This window comes from Nannospalax galili, unplaced genomic scaffold, assembly GCF_000622305.1.
Source record: "Nannospalax galili isolate Female #2095 unplaced genomic scaffold, S.galili_v1.0 scaffold291, whole genome shotgun sequence".
In the NCBI taxonomy this organism is placed as follows: Eukaryota; Metazoa; Chordata; class Mammalia; order Rodentia; family Spalacidae; genus Nannospalax; species Nannospalax galili.
The window spans coordinates 3,129,778-3,146,825 of record NW_008330588.1 but is presented as its reverse complement, the minus strand read 5'-3'; the positions used below and the strand labels follow the sequence as shown (position 1 = coordinate 3,146,825).

The following is a 17,048-nucleotide window of genomic DNA, read 5'->3' as shown; positions in this document are numbered from 1 at the left end:
TCACTATGCAGACCAGGCTGGATTCGAACTCACAGAGATCCACCTGCCTCTGCCTCCTGAGTGCTGGGATTAAAGGTGTGCGCCACCACGTCCGACTAAACAAAATATTTTTTTTTAAAAAAGAACTGAGAAGGAACAAAGAAAAATGAGAGTTGGCTATGGTTTTCCTGTTAATCATTTATTTCCCTTAGTGTGATTATAACTTAATTAGTGACATAAGCAAACACAGGATGAAAATGAGCTCCTTGCTCCAGCCCAGGAAGAACTCAATCACCTGATGGTTTCCTTCCCGGGGCTCTAGCACCAGATGCCTCACTGGGCATTGCTCCATCTCTGGACAAAGGAACAGGATGTGAGTGGCTAGGACTGGCCTGCCTGAACCCTGCCCTTTACAAGCAATGTGATCTTGGGTGAGTTGCTTAACCAGAGATACTACAGAATGACCCAGGGCAGCTTACCAGGGCCATTATCGCCAAACAGACGTGGCCTGAATTTCCACAACACTGTTTACAAGAGAAAAGGCACTGGGCGAGTTACTTAGCCTCAACTACCTCAGTTTTCGCATCTGTGAATTTGGTACTCACTTCATTGGATGATGGTCAAAATTTCATTATGATGGTGGCCTGGCTAATTATCTGAACTAAAAAGCATTCAAAATCTGGCTCTGTGATAGCAAGGCAGCAAGACAACAGGAAAAAAACAAGGAAAGAGAATTGGGGGGGGGGGGGCGCCCACCTAAGCGAAAAAACAAAACCAGGGTTTAGGTTTTTAAAAAAAAAAGGCGCTTCCCAAACGGGGACCCCCACATGGGGGGGGGGGGGCGCACTACCTAGCTGAACAACCAAACACTGGCTTCAGTTATTCAAATACAAAGGTGCTTTCCCAACGTGGACTCTCAGCACAAATATGAAGTTGCTCATCCAACTGTCGGGAGCCATACAAATGGCAGTCTGAAAAAGTGCTACTTTGTGTCTTGGTACTTTCAAATCACCACCAGGAAGCACATTAAATTATGCTAGGTGGGGTAGATTTTAGGCAAAAATGGTTAAAACTCACTGTCCAAAGGAAGTGATTATGCCTGGCATGGTAGTACATGCCTACAACCCCAGCTTGGGAGGTGGAGGTAGGAGGATCAGGAGTTCAAGGCCAGCCTGGGCTTCACAAGAAGACTCTATCACAAAAACGGGAAGACAGAGGGAAGGCGTTATCCACCCAACCAACTGTGAACTGTCTATGGCATGTTCTTCACTGAGTATGAGGGGTGGAACTGGGAAAGGAGAGATGATAAACAGCAGTCAGCCTGGTTCCACACCTGGCTTCCAGTGTTTCCTTTAAAAGAAGCTGGGAACATATTCCTATCTAATAGATAAGGAAGGAGGAGGCTAGAGGTTAGGGAATATGATCCACAGCTGCAAAATCAGAACTGAATTTTTCATGAACTGAAGCCAGGTCAGAACAATACCCGAGTCTGGCATCCAGTGCGGGTTTGGCACGAAGATACAGAGCAAAGTCCACAAAACTCAGTAGGCACCTGCCCACGTGGCTGCCCATTTCTGTCAGCCCCAGTGGCTACCCTCGATCGGGCTGGGGATGCCCCAAGAGCTAGGAGGAGCGATGGTCAGAGGTGGTCATAGGGCTCCTGCTGTAGAAGCAGAGAACACCGCACTGTTACCACTTCAACCATCTTCCTCAAATTTAGCTACAGGAACTTCAAAACACTATATAAAAGCAAACAAAAAAACTTCAAATGTGGGCTATCCGGGTGACTATTTATTTTGGCAACTTTACCTGGATGGGCATTCAGTTAGAGATCAGCACTTATGATATATTGGCCCCTTTGGTCCCTCCCATGGCCTTGAGAACAGCTGGCATACTAGAGAAAGGCCAGAAAGGCTCATTCTGGCTGTACCATAACACACACCAAGGGTTACCTGTGCTTCTCCAGGAAACCTCTTCTCTCCCTGCTGGTGTGGCTACTCCCTCTTCTAGGAAACACTGCTTTGAGTTCTGTTGGCACCCCCAAGACAGTGTCAGGGCTCCAGGGTCCAGGTCAGTCCCTGCAGGTGGCAAGGCCTAATGGCAGGACCTGATGCCTGACTCAGCACTTGAGCATTTAAGTCACCTCACCAACAGTCAGGCAGTCTAAATCACAAGTGGAGGCAGTAAGGGGTCTTTGTCCAGAGGATTCTGGAGCTGTGGAAGATACTCCAGACCCAAGTGACCACCCCACCCCCGGCCCCGGCCTTTTGGCGGTCATGAGGCATGAGGTGCTTTCTGCTCCAGTGGAGATTTTTCTCATCCTTAACTTAGTGGGAAAAAAAGAGTTTATCGAAGATCTCTGGAGTTAGCCAGGCATTGTGGCTCACATCTATAATCCAAATACTTGGGAGGCAGGGGCAAGAAGATTGCCCCAAGTTCGAGGCCAGTGTGATTCACAGAACAAGTTCTAGGCCATCTAGAGCTACACAGTAAAACACATAAAACAGATTTCTTGGAGGAAAGAAAAGAGGAAAAAAAGGCACATAGCTCTTACCAGAACTAGGAAGGTGGGGATAGGCAGGAGCCCTTGCCCTGTGGGCCTAGTTCCACACGTGGCCTATGGGAGCCACTGTAGTCCTCCTAGAGAGCTGAGCCAACTGTTCTCCAGGATGTCACCACCTGTACCAGAGATGAGGTTAGGAAGCGCTGGAAGAGGCAAGGCACCAGTGTGACCCAGGCCAGGCCCTGCCCACTAAAGAGAAGCTGGAGTTTTTCCCACCTCTGGGAAACCACTGGGCTCAGGGTCAGAACAAATAAAAGGAGGTGAACATGACATTTATTTTGGAATGCTGTGATATTTCTATGCCATCCTGAGGCTCCTAAATAGGAATCCTGAATTCTCATTCTCATTCTCCTCTCTCTCTCTCTCTCTCCCCCTCCCTCCGTCTCCCCCGCTCACACACATACAAGGCACAAGCATTTCTGAGGCCAATGAGATATGTCCTTACGAGCCTTCCCTCCCTGTCACATGGATACTTCCTAGGTGACCTAGCTGAATTTCTACCTCACCCTAATCTTAATTATCTGTACAGACAGGCAGGATGCCTGGAGGAGCAGAAATTTTACTTCAGGTGAGCTAGCCAAAACTGGTTGGTCCTAAGATGGCTGCCAGAGTGCCCTCCTAACAATCTGATTTCACTATAATCCCAACTGTATGCTAAATGACACCCCATCTAGACCCTGATCGCTGACAAGACAGGGACAGGAAAAACACTGCTCACTTACTGTTGGCCCAACCCCGACAACCTAAGAGACAAATTTAACAGGACAGTTCTTACTAAGGTCCCTAAATCTGGCAAGAGGCAAACTGCCACCAATTCTTTATCCTTTTCATTGAGAATTATAGGGAAAGCTCTTTCTGGGAAAGGCGGAGAGGAAAATGGAACAAGAGCTGCCCTATCCGAGAAGGGTGCCAAAGCATGTACTGAACTGGGGGCGCTCACCTATTCCAGGGATACGCCAATAGAAGTTGAAGGGACCCCCCCCACAACAGTGGCTGAACCACACCAGCACTACAAGGATCACTCAAAATCCCAGCGCAAAGGATAGACTCACATCCCCACCTAACCTCCATTCCCCAGACTACAGAGAACAAACCTGATCATCCAACCCTCTGAGGGAGATGGGAAACAAACCAGCCATACCCGATAGGAAGAGAGCCACTTTCCTATTTTAAGGACAACAGAACATTGGCGAGGCAAACACAGGCAAAACCATGGACACAATATCACATGACCCTAAAGACAGCCACTCAGCCAAATTCCACAAGAGTGATTCCCCCAAACTAGCACGTGGGAGGCTGAAGCAGAAGGATCATGAGTTTCAGGCTGAAGCAGGAGGATCATGAGTTTCAGGCCAGCCTGGGTGCCATACTGAGACATCTCTCAAAAACAAGTAAATACAAAACAAAAGATGAACTGGGAAGATAGCTAGTCAGTGAAGTTTGATCCCCGACACCCTTGTAAAAGCCAGGAATGGAGGCATGTGCCAGTTACTAATTCCAGCACTGGGAAGACTGGAGACAGGAAGGTTGATCCCTAGGGCTTGCTGGCCAGCCTGGCAAGCTTTAAGTTCAGAGAGACCCTGTCTCAAAAAAATAAAATAAAATAAAATAAAAATAAAGCAAGAAGCGATTAAGGAAGATACCCAATACTGACCTCTGGGCTCCACAGACACGTACGCACACATGCACACCCACACAAACACATGTACATACATATACACAAAAAATAAAAATAAGGGAGCTGGAGAGATGGCTGTGCAGTTAAGAGCACTGGCTGTTTTTGCAAAAGACCTGGGTTCCTGCCACCTACATGGAGGCTAACGACCATCTGTAACTCTAGTTCCAGAGGATCCAATGCACACGTCTGGCCTCTATGGGCATCGCATGCACACAGTACACTTACATGTGTGTGAAAGATTCATACACATAAATGTAAAAATAAATTAAATAAAGAAATAAAGAAAGCTGGGCATGGTGGCACATAACTTTAATCCCAGCACTCAGGAAGCAGAGGCAGGGGGATCTCTGTGAGATCATGGCCAGCTTGATCTTCACACTGAGTTCCAGGCCAGTCGGGGCTACAGAGAGACCCTGTCTCAAAAACAAACAAACAAACAAACAAACAAACAAAAAATAACAAATAAAATAAAAACACAAAGAGTGCAGATGATACAGTTTGACAAATGGAAGTGCACATTTACAATAAAAGAGGAACAAACAGTATCACAGAAGCACCAAAATAATGGACAGAACCAAAACTTACAAAGGAAAGCTTGATCTAATCATAGCAAACAGATGAAAAACCTCCAGGAAAGCAAACTGTGGCAGAGACAGACAAAAATAAGCAACAAAAGATTCCCTTCAAACAGAAGGAAAAACCCACATACAAAGATTCAAATACTGTTCTATATTCCACAAGTGTTCAAGACAGATACATTGCCTCATTCAGCTACTGAATTTAAAGGACAAAACAAGTTTCTCCAGGTATTCACAAGCTTTTTTCCCCCTTTTTAACAAAAAGCAAGGTCTTCTTATGTAGCCCAGGCCAGCCTGGAACTCACAATCCTCCTGCCTAGCCTCAATTTCTCAAGGATAGGTATACAGGCATGGCCCAAGGGTAGGTGTACAGGTGTTAAGCCACTACACCTGGCGAAAGGATCTTTTACTTGGGAGAAAAATCAGAGGACCCTCATCTTCCCTAGAGCAGCATTTAGCATGAGAAGATAGGCTAAGAATGTCACACAATTCTGATGAAAAGGCTAGGTTGTATACACTTCTAATCAGATGGAGGCAGTAGGATCAGGAATTCAAGGCTTGTCTAGCTATATAATGAGTTTGAGGCCAGCATGGGCTACAGGCAACTCTGTCTGGGGAAAAAAGGAGGGGGAAAAAAAAAAAAAAAAAAAAAAAAGACTTCTTTTGGGGCCTAGAGGCTGCTCTGCAGGCTGAGGCAGTAGGAGGTATGTTCAAGGCTTACCTTACCTGTAGCCTACAGAGCTGAATTCAAGACTGACTTATTCAACTTAGTGCCAAGGAGGAAAAAAACCTCACAATAAAATACAGCTAATTACCACAAGAATAATAAAAGAGCCAGGGGGGTGATCCCTAGCACCCCAAACCAAAGAAATCAAGAAAGCAAGCAAAGAGCTCAGAGAGCTGGTTGTAATAAGGTACATCTGTAATCTCAGCATGCCTACAGTGAGACAGGAGGTGGAGACAGGAGAATCATTGGGAAACTCCGAGCCAGGAATATACAGCAGGGCAGAAACAAGAGAGACCCTGCCTCAGAACAAGATGGAGCAAGACGTGGTGTTGGTGCTCGCCTTTAATCCCAGCACTCGGGAGGCAGAGGCAGGCAGAAAGAGAAGATGGGGAGGGAAAACGGACTCCTGAAAGTTCTGACCTCCATACATGCACTGCGTGCTTGCGCGCGTGTACACACGCACACACATGGCTAAGAAATAAAAATAAAATGTAGACAATCCAACAACGTAGTTAACATAATCAGGATATGGGGGAGATGATCACAAACAGAATTCCAGTGTCCTTGCTTTTTCCTAACAAAGAGGTAATAGGTACTGCCTAAAATGAAAACAACTAATTATAGACATGACTCACAGGCTATTTACTTTGCTGGGTAAGAAAGCTAATTCTCTTTATTTTACTGAGGTTTGTTTTTCTTCTGTTGTAGTCAGAAAAACTGCTTTTTCACAGGATTTATATCTTTTTTTCTATGTCCATTTCTATGTAAGTATGCATAGAAAAATATTTGGAACAATGTTCACTTAATATTGACAAATGAATATTCTGTGTGGTGAGCCATGGAATTGGTTCAGTTCTGCTTCAACCTGCTGATCTACCCCACTCAGCTGGCGGGGGAAGTGGGGTGGGAGAGATACAGCAATGTAAGAAAACACGGTTTACCATGACCAGGGAGCCAAGACTGACTTTTCTGCAAGACAGCATCTCATGAAGCCTAGGCTGGCTTTAAACTTGATAGCTGACATTGTCCTTGAACTGAGTGCTGGGTTTATAGGAACCACACCTGATTTATGCAGTGCTAGGGATTAAACCCAGGGCCTTGTACATACTAGGCAAGGACTCTACCATCTGGGCTATATCCCCCGCCCAAACTTTCTAAGTATAGCACAAAATCCAGAACCCAACAGAAGCAACTGCTGACACATTTGATTACAAAAGCTGCCAAGTGTTCTACAAATAACTCATTATAATATCCTTGATTTTTATGGTCAAACAATAATCCAATCATCTGTGTAAATCTCCATTAGAAAGTCAGTAATCTTTTTCCCTTCCTTTGTGGTGCTAACAAGGGCCTCATGCATGCTAAGTAAGTGCTGTACCGTAGCCCAAACCTGGTCTTAAAGCTCTGTATTCAGCTAAATACAAAGACTTCACATGAAAGTGTGGGCTGGAGAGACGGATCAGCAGTTAAGAGCACTGACTGTTCTTGCAGAAGACCTGGGTTCGATTCCCAGCACCCACATGGTGGCTATGAACGGTCCTTAACTCCAGTTCCAGTTCCCTCTTCTGACCTCCGCAGCATTGCATGACACGGGTGTGCTCAAATACATGCAGGCAATACACTCATACACATAAAATCAAAATAATAAATAAAATATTAAAGGACTGCTTGGGCTACACAGTAAGCACAAACTCAAGCCTAGGCAACCTAGTAAAAATCCTGTTTCAAGAGGCAGGGTCAGGAGAATTGGGAGTTCAAGGCCAGCCTCAGCCATATAGTAAATTGGAGGTTAGCCCAGGCTACACGAAATTCTGTTTCACCTCCACTCTCCCCAAATAAACTTGTCTTTAAAAGTACAAAAAAAGGGGGGGGGCAGTGTTGGAGAGATGGTTCAGCAGTTAGGAGCACTGGCTGCCCTTACAGAGGATCTGGGCCCAATTCCCAGCACCTACATGGCAGTTAATAACTGTCTGTAACTCAAGTTCCAGGGGATCCAACATCCTCTTCTGACCTCCGCAGGCACTGCATGACATGGGTGCACTTGTATTACATGCAGGCAATACATTCACACTCATAAAATAAAAATAAATAATAAATGTTTTTAAAGTAAAAAAAGGCTAAGGATGTAGCTCAGTGGTAGAACATCTACCTAACATGCATGCACTTATGAGGTCTTATGTTCAACCTCCAGTACCCCCCTCCCAAAAAAAAGGAAAAAGAAGAAAGGGAAAGTTGGGTGTTATGCACATTTGATTTGTAGCCCCAGCCCTCAGCAAATGGAAACAGGAGGATCACTGCAAGTTCAAGGCCGACCTGATCTACATAGGGAGACCCTGTCTCAAACAAACACAAAAATAAAAGAAACTCTCCAGACTCTCAGTCCTTATACACTCATCAAATGAATAAAGCCCAGAGGCCAGACTCACCTCCAAAAAGCTGTCTAGGCTGTGCCTTCACCCAAGGAAAGAGCCAACAAACAGTACAGTGAGCAGAGCCTTGCTTGGCCTGGCTTACTCAGCCCAAAGCACTCACTCAATGGTTTCATTATTCTGTACCCTCCCACCTAACTGCTTTCCTACATACCCTAAAAGGATGCGTTCTCTACAATTCCTGCCCCAAGACCTGAGCCTCCAGCTCTGGCTCTGGCATGCCCAAGGCCACCCAGGGTGGGAGACTTCCAACCAGCACATGAGGGGCTGGGGCAGCTGTCAGTGGCCCATTTATTCACCCCATGAAACCTCAGAAGAGGGGAAGGATGAGAGATCTTAAAAAAAAAAATGGTGACCCAAAAACAGGGAACAAAATTAGAATCAGTAGTCTGCTGCTCAACACAAATATTTACTGAGCTCCCCCATGTGTGTGTCAGCGCCTGTGGGGAAGAGATTATGAGGCCAGAGACTAGTGACCAGGGCCTGGGGCAGCCAGCGCAGACAGACCAGGAAGGCTTATTTAGCCCCAAGCTGAGCTGGAGTGAGTTTAACCACAGGCAGGCCCAGGGCTGGAGCCAGGAGGAAGGAAAAAGCACACTGGAGGGCTCAGGCTCAGTGGGGAGCCTGGATCTGACAAAGCCAAAAGACCTTCCAAAACTGGGGAGGTTTGGTGGGAGCCAGCCAGGCTCCTCATCAAAGCCCAGGCAAGAGTCACTCCTGCTATCCTCATCATCCATCATCAATTCCTAGACGTGGGATTGCTGTCCAACCAAGTCCACTCCTGTCTGCCAGGCCACAGGGTTCTGCATGTGGCTTAGAAAACAGTGGTGCTCACATCTACCACTTACATCACTCGACGAAGCAAAATTCCCCAGTTTGTTATTCAGGGTCAAATAAAAAGCAGGATCTATGATTAAATCAGACAGCACAGAAATCAGACCTAGGTTCAAATGTGGGGCTTGACACTAACCTAGTCTGATAGAATGAAACAGTAAAAATTTAGCAAAGGACAAAGTTCCCAGGGGCTCTCGACAAACAAGATGGAGCTTTTGGGACACAGCAGTTCAGACTGTTCCTCTCCAGCAGTCCGGGCCACCAAAACTGACACCAGAACTCATGTGGTGAAGCGAGAACTGGCTCCAGCAAGTTGTTTTCTGATTTCCACATATGCATCATGGTACATGTGTTCATGTTCACACACACACACACACACACACACACACACTAAATAAATAATAAATAAATATGAACTCTAGTAGCCATCTTCTTGGGGTGATGATGTCCTTGCACCTCAATGGCCTCTTCTTCCAGGGAACCAAGCACCACTCTTGGCTTCTCAATTATTTTGGATACTGAATAACTTGGTCTCCCAAGAAACCTGCCTAATTAGATTTTTGTTTCTTAAAGGCAAAGAGCAATGTAAGCCTGTGTCAGTTTAAGTGCTGTGCACATGAGGGACTTAAAAGCAGAGACTTTCTGATCAAAGAGGAGAAATTTAACCCCCTCCCCCTTTTCCCTGATGCCTTCCTGGTCCCTACAGCCTAATAGGTCCTTCTATAGACATCCTATTCCCCTGGAAGTGCCCCCAAGTCACATTTAGCCTAGATCATATGAAGCCAGCTGTAAGGACCACCTATTCTCTCCTCCTCTAAACCACTCTCTTACCCTGAACACACACATACACACACACACACACACGTCTGCTTACACAAACACATGTTCATTTTGTTTTGAGAAAGTGTTTTGCTATATAACCCTAGTTGGCTCAGTGCTTAGTATTTACAGCCCAGGCTAGCTTTGAACTGATGACAATCCTGTCTTAGCTTCCCAAACGCTGGGATTACCCGCATGAACTCCCACACCAGGCACTTCGCTTACGTTAAGTGAACTAAAGCTAGGTTAAACCTACCAGACCTAAACTCACTTCCAGCCTGCTATGGTGACACACAACTCTCAGGAGGTGGAGGCAGGAGGACAAGGAATTCAAGGCCAACCTCAGCAACATAGCAAGTTCTAGGCCAGTCTGGACTACATGAGACCATCTCAAAAAAAAAAAAAAAAAGAGAGAGAAAAGAAAAGAAACAACAAAAACCCACCTTAGTCCAATAGTTCATTTATTCATAAAATACTCATTTCCTGCCAGTTACCAGATAATGCTAGTCCCAGGAAGCAAAGGGCACATAGTAAGCCCTGGACAAGTAACTTACCAGCAGGGTGAGGCTGAGGGGAATATGCAGCTCAGGGTTTACTTGCTCAATTTAAGCAGGAAGAGACTCCACACAGGGTATTTAGTAGCCTGGAGATTCACTGGAAGATGAAGAAACTGCTCTAGGCTGAGTGCCCACAGGCTACTCCTAAAATCAAGTTGCCACACCACGCAGCAAGGGAGCTACTGTCTGGGCCGTATGGCATAAAGAAGCCCCTATTCTTGCCAGGGATCTACTCCAGCAAAACAGATGTCCCAGGGTCCATCCCAAGGACATGAAGGCCCAGCCTCTTCCCACAAGACTAGATGAACACACTTAACTGGCAGACTCTGAATCATACAGGGAGTTTTGGCACAAGGATATCTGAATAGAGTTTGGTTTGTTTTCTTTGAGAAGCAAGGACCTAACCTGGAGCCTCATGCATGCTAACACTACCAGTGAGTTATACTCCCAGTCCTGAATGTGTACTTTTGATTCTCTACCTGTAGTAGGATGGACCATAATCATACTTTATTAACCTAATGAGGTGTTATTAATTAAACCAACAAGAACACCAAGAGTAAACAAACTACCATTAGACATCTAGGGAACCGTTATTGTGGACCCACCCACCACAGACACGCCAGGCTGAGCCCCAGAAATGATGAAAAACACAGCAGAACAATCAACCTGGTGTCAGGGGTCAAGAAGACTCCCCTAAAGGAAAGCGGACACCCTCAGAATATGCAAAAGTGAGATGGTGGGTAGAGGGATGGGTAGGGCCTTCTGGGAAACTGCAGTCACACTTAGGGACTCACTGAAGATGGCATATCTAGAGACTTGAAGTCCACAGTGGATAGATATATGGGAGGTCATGCAGGGTAGAGGAAAATGGTCCACAAGTGTGGACCTCGAGGGACTCACCTTACGAAAACATTTAGTCTATTTGTGGTGAAGATCAAACCCAGAGCTTCAAGGATGCTTGGCCAAGCACTCTACCATTGAGCTATACATTTGGTCCACTTGTGGTGAAGATCAAACCCAGAGCCTCAAGGATGCTTGGCCAAGCGCTCTACCATTGAGCTATACATTTGGTCCACTTGTGGTGAAGATCAAACCCAGAGCCTCAAGGATGCTTGGCCAAGCGCTCTACCATTGAGCTATACATTTGGTCCACTTGTGGTGAAGATCAAACCCAGAGCCTCAAGGATGCTTGGCCAAGCGCTCTACCATTGAGCTATACATTTGGTCCACTTGTGGTGAAGATCAAACCCAGAGCCTCAAGGATGCTTGGCCAAGTGCTCTACCATTGAGCTATACACACACCTGGCATCTAATGGGTTTGGGTTTTATTTGTTCTTTTTTCAATTTTATTTGTATGTGTTTGAGTGTTTTGCCTGTATGTATGTAAGTGTACCATATACATGCAATGCCCATATGTCAGAAGAGGGTGTCAGATCCCCTATGGACAGTGGTTAGCTGCCATGTAGGTTCTGGGAACTGAACCCCAGTTCTCTGCAAAAGCAGCCAATACTCTTAAGAGCTGAACCATCTCCACAGCTCTGTTTTATTTGTTATTGAGACATGGTCTTACATTGTCTTCCAAGTTGGCTTGGAATTCACTATGTAGCCCAGGCTAGCCTACACCTCCTGGCAATCGTCCTGCGTTGGCCTCCAAAGTGCTGGGAGTACAAGCATGAGCCCCAGTAGAGCTGACAATTTATATTTCTAATATATCTGCCCAACTTCAGTGTAGAAAACGGGCAGAAGGAAGGCAGAATTGGAGATTAGCCAGCAGGCTCTCAGACATCTAGGTGAAAACCAGCAGCATTTTAGTGCAAAATGCCTTTGTATCCATTTAAGGCTTAACAGCAACCCTGCCTGGCACACAGGCTTCAGAATTCTGCAAGTAGAATCAGGAGGAAAAAAAAAAAAAAAAAAGACCACCCCATTCCAATGCTGGGACAAGTCAGCTCAACTCTTGTAGCAGGCAGGAATTTAAGAGACTTTAGGTTCAGTTATGGAACAAAACATACCCACCCCAAGGGCCTTTGGCTACAATGCTTGGCTGACAGCCAAGATGATCTGCCCCAGCAGCCCTAACCCTAACAACCCCTTTAGTCCTCCTGCAAGCCAGATCAAGTCCAAGTTCTCTTAAAGCCTCTCTCTGGCTGGCCAGTCTCCATAGCTGAGACACCACGTCGTGTGTGATCATTTCTCGTGGGACATGGCTCCAAGTTGTGCAGTCCCTAAACACCAGCATCGCCATCACCTGGGGACTTGCTGGAAGTGCAAATTCTCAGCACCTTCCCACTCAATCAGAAACTTGGGCTAACCCAGTACGGTAGGGTTTACTCAGGGCTCTGGTCATGCCTAGTACACACTAAAGCCTGAGGCTTGCTGCTCCTGGAGAAAGAGCTACAGCCTTTGCTCTATTTCCAGAAAAACCAAAGAGACAAAGAAAGGTACCACATGACCCTATCTACCTAGTACCCAACCTTCCTGACTAGTCACTCCTTGCCGGCATAGTACCTGGGTACCTTGAACTTTCAGTTTCTTCATGATTATTACTACTCAATAACAGATTGATAAATGAACCCTCAGGAGAAACAGGGTTACAGGAAAAAGTAAAGAAAACCCCTATTTCCAAATTGGGAAAGAAGGCAGACAGTAATCACATTCATGAATCATAATTCCTCTCACACTTACCCAACCTCTTACATAGTCTTTCGCCAAGGGCACAGCTGATTTGGCCAGCCACTGACGGATTACTAAGATGCAAGACCTTCCCACATCCTCTGCTTCTTCACTGCATGACCACAAACCAGAGCCATCTGGCTTCCTAAGATTCCAGGCTCCAAAGACAAACTACCAGAGACCACTGTCCATCACTGTAGCCACTTAAGATTCCCCCTCCTGACTTCCCTGGCCGGCTTCATCCTATGAGCTCCTGTGCTATCTGACAGTCAGCGTTCTCTAGGTTTCAACCTACCCCTGGTCTCCATCCACAGTGCTACACAGAAGGAGGTGGATCTCTGTAAGTTCAAGGCCAGTCTGGGCTACACAGTGAGACCCTCTCTCAAAAAAATAGGAACTGCAGACTCTCTCAAAAAAAAGGAACTGCAGAAAACACACACACACACACACACACACACACACACACACTCACACACTCACGTGCACATGCCACCTATTTCACCCTTGCACCTTATTATCTCCATACCTGGCATCAGAAAGCTGCATGTGCCCCAGCTCCTCTCTCCAAGAGGAGCTGGGGGTCATCTAGAGAAACCAGGAAGACCTGTAGGAACCACATCTCTACCCGACTCCAGTCCTCCCCAGCACAGCCCACCTTAGCCAGACCAATTCTCACCTTCCTCTTTTTTCAATGTCATGCTATATTAAAATGACAGGCTTATATTTCAGGTTAACTACCTTGGCTGTTTCTTAATAGGATTATTTATTTATTTATTTATTTATTTTTGGTCTTTTTGAGACAGGGTCTCCCTGTAGCCCCAGCTGTCCTGGAACTCACTATGTAGACCAGGCTGGCCTTGAACTCACAGAGATCCACCTGCCTTTGTCTCCCGAGTGCTGGGATTAAAGGCGTGTGCCATCACGCCCGGCCTTAATAGGACTTTTGTTAAGTACTCGCTAAGGACATAGAGGAAAATGCTTTTACATATATACAGGCATAGCTTCACCCTTCCTAGGGACTGCAGAATGGTTTAGACTTCACCATGGATGCACTGAATAAGGCCATGGAAGTCACAGCCAGGAGCACTGGGGCACTTTCTAAAACCTCCCTGGGGAAGGGGCAACACAACAGGAAGGCCCTGGCTCTCTGCTCTCCTGATTTTCCCATCTAGGTCCTGGCCAGAGTTCTGCAGAGAAACTGTCAAGTTCAAGCACAGATAGATTCCAGAGCAAAGGGAGCCAGGATTCTGGATCACATCACACTAAGCCACACATCAACACCACATGCTAAATAGCTCAGGGCCACATAAGTAAAGCTGCCACACAGCCATCTCCAGCAGTGTGGTTAAAAAGGACTGAGTTCCCCATCCCAGTACCTATTTATGTATGTATTTCCACTCCCCTCCCGACCCCCCACAAACTGCTTTGTCTATTAAAAAGGGATCAACATTCTAGCCAGACTTAGAGGCTTATTCTTTTCAGTCAACACTAACTCCAACAAGATTGTCACATAAAAAGGGGTTCTGGTTTTGGTTTGCAACTCAGGCTCCAGTTGGGTAACTTTCAGCCACAAACAGAAGAAATAGTTAACATAAGAACAGTTAAAGGAGCTGGGGATAGACCAGTTGGTAAAGTGCTTGCCCTACAAGTACAAGAACCTAAGAATGCACAGTGTCATAAAATGAGCTGGGCGTGTAATTCCAGGGATGCCAGTGGAGACAATGGATCCTTGGGGCTCACTGCCAGTCAAGTTAGACTCTTTGGTGAGTTCTAGGCTAATGAGAGACCCCATCTCTTAAAAAAGGTGGGGGGGGGGCGGGGGGCTGGAGAAATGGCTCAGTGATTAAGATCCTGTAATGCTCTTTGTAGGGCCTAAGTCCAGTTCTCAGGACCCATAACAGGTGGCTCACAATTACGTATAACTCCATTTGCAGGGAATCTGATACCCTCTTCTGACCTCTGGGGGCACCTACACTTACATGCATATACCCACACACAGATACCTGTAATTTAATAAATGGGCTGGACATGGTGCCATATGCCTTTAATCCTAGCACTTGGGAGATGGAGGCAGATAGACCTCTGAGTTCAGAGCCAGTCTGGTCTACATAGCAAGCTCCAGGTCAGCCAGGGCTACATAGTAAGACCCTGTTTCAAAACAGAAGGGTCTGGAGAGATGACTCAGCAGTTAAGAGCACTGTCTGTTCTTGCAGAGGACCCAGGTTTGATTCCCAGCACCCAAATGGTGGCTAACAACCATCTATAACCCCAGTCCCAGAGTCTCTGATACCCTCTTCTGACCTCTGAGGGCACTGTATAACACAGGTGCACTTACATGCAGGCAATATACACATACACATAAAATTAAAAAAAAAGAAAATCTTAAAAAAAGGGCTCGGGTTCCCACATGGCAGCTATGAACCGTCCTTAATTCCAGTTCCAGGGGAATCAGAAGCCCTCTTCTGACCTCTTTGGCATTGCACATGGGTACACTCACATACATGCAGGCAATACATTTATACACACAAAATAAAAATAATTAAAAGAAAATTTTTTTACTTAATATTTTGTGTGTATGTATGCTGCCTGCATGTATACAAGTGTACCTGTGTATGCAATGCCTGTGGAGCCAGAAGAGGACATTAGATTCCCTGAAACTGGAGTTACAGACAGTTGTGAGTCACCATGTGGGTGCTGGGACCTGAACCCAAGTCCTCTGCAAGAATAGCCAGTGCTCTTTTTTTTTTTTCTGGTCTTTTTGAGACAGGGTCTCCCTGTAGCTCCCAGCTGTCCTAGAACTCACTATGTAGACCAAGCTGGGCTTGAACTCACAGAAATCCACCTGCCTCTGCCACCCAAATGCTGGGATTAAAGGCGTGTGACACTCACAGGCACACAGTTGCAAAAACACTATTCATCAAAAAACCTTGGAGAAAACCCAAAGCCCTTGAGCCAAAAGGTAGGTGAAAAACTGGGGCCGCTTTTCAGGGAGGACCCGGATGCGACCAGGTGCACAAACTGAGCTTTTAATAACAAGTGCATTTTGACACTGCTCTTTCTAGGAGACCTCTTCTAGGAAGACTTGGCAGGACTGTCTGAATTTGAAAACACTACTGTAAACTTCTAAGGCCAAAAAGCCCATCTAAGTTTTCCTGGTAAAGCAGAAGGAGCACAAAGAATTTGAAGGGAAAGAATGTTAAAATGTTAGTTACAGTAACATCTCTGAACTGACCTTGAGCTTCCACTCAGCTCCTACCCCCATACAGTCGGAGTCTTCTCTCTTTTCTCATAGTGCAACAAATACATACAAGTAACCAAATCTTAATCCTACATTTAATAAAATGTAGGATCCTTTGATAGCACCAAACTGATCACATCATTTTCTTGCCTTTAACCTGCAAATGGGCTCTCAGCAAAACTGGAACAAAAATCTAAGCCGGGTGTGGTGGCACACACTTTTAATCCCACATCAGGAGGCAGATGCTGATGGATCTCTGTGAGATTGAAGCCAGTTTTGTCTATACAGTGAGTTCCAGGCCAGCTGGAGCTCTAGGGAGACCCTGTCTCAAAAAGAGACCCCCCCAAAAAAAACTCCAAAACAAAAACAACAACAAAACAAAAATCTAACCTGTTTCTGGGTTTTAAGTTACTGTGCTATGTGGCCCTTGCCCACCCCACCCACCAGCTATATGACTGACCCTTCTCACTACTAGGCTGCAATCACCCAGGCTTTGCACTTGCTGGTGGTCCCTCTGCCTATAATGCTCTCTCTGCATCCTCATGAGACCCAGTTCAAACACTGTCTCTTTAAAGTGGAAGACACTTTGCACTTATAGAAAAAGGGAGGGGGGCATGCTGCTGGGTAGCGGCTCAATTGGTTGAGTGTTTGCCATAAGACATGCAAGCAAGAGGAACATCCTGAGTTCAGTTCCGATGGGCATCTGTCATCCAAGACGCTGGGGAGGCAGAGACAGGAAGATCCTTGTAGCTTGCAGGTCAAACTAAGTTCAGTGAGAGACCCTGCCTCAAAAAAGATGGAATGGCTGAGGAAGACCTATGCTGACCTACACACACACACACACACACACACACGAGAGCTACGAGAGCTAGGCATTGTGAGTCATGCCAGTAATCTCAGCACTCAGGAGAAAACCGGCAAACCAACTCAAAATGTGTTCCCCTACTCTAGTCATTCAAAATCCTAATATCCT

The 17,048-nt window shown here is 46.0% G+C and overlaps 1 protein-coding gene across 9 annotated transcripts in view; it reads right to left on the bottom strand.

Moving 5' to 3' along the window:
- The window catches only part of Slc39a14 (solute carrier family 39 member 14), a 57,449-nt gene that overhangs the window by 21,649 nt on the left and 18,752 nt on the right, over positions 1-17,048 (bottom strand). The window contains exons 1-2 of one of the 9 annotated variants that reach the window (XM_029554767.1): positions 10,162-10,379; positions 2,534-2,658 (exon numbers count right to left, since the gene is read on the bottom strand). The exons of 2 other annotated variants lie outside the window; for them this stretch is intronic. The gene's annotated coding sequence lies outside the window, so the exon portion shown is untranslated. Of the gene's footprint in view, positions 1-1,931; positions 1,954-2,533; positions 2,659-7,951; positions 8,061-10,161; positions 10,382-17,048 lie in introns of those variants that run through there. 6 more of the 9 variants (XM_017802633.2, XM_008850416.3, XM_029554777.1 and 3 more) reach the window with 6 other exon arrangements.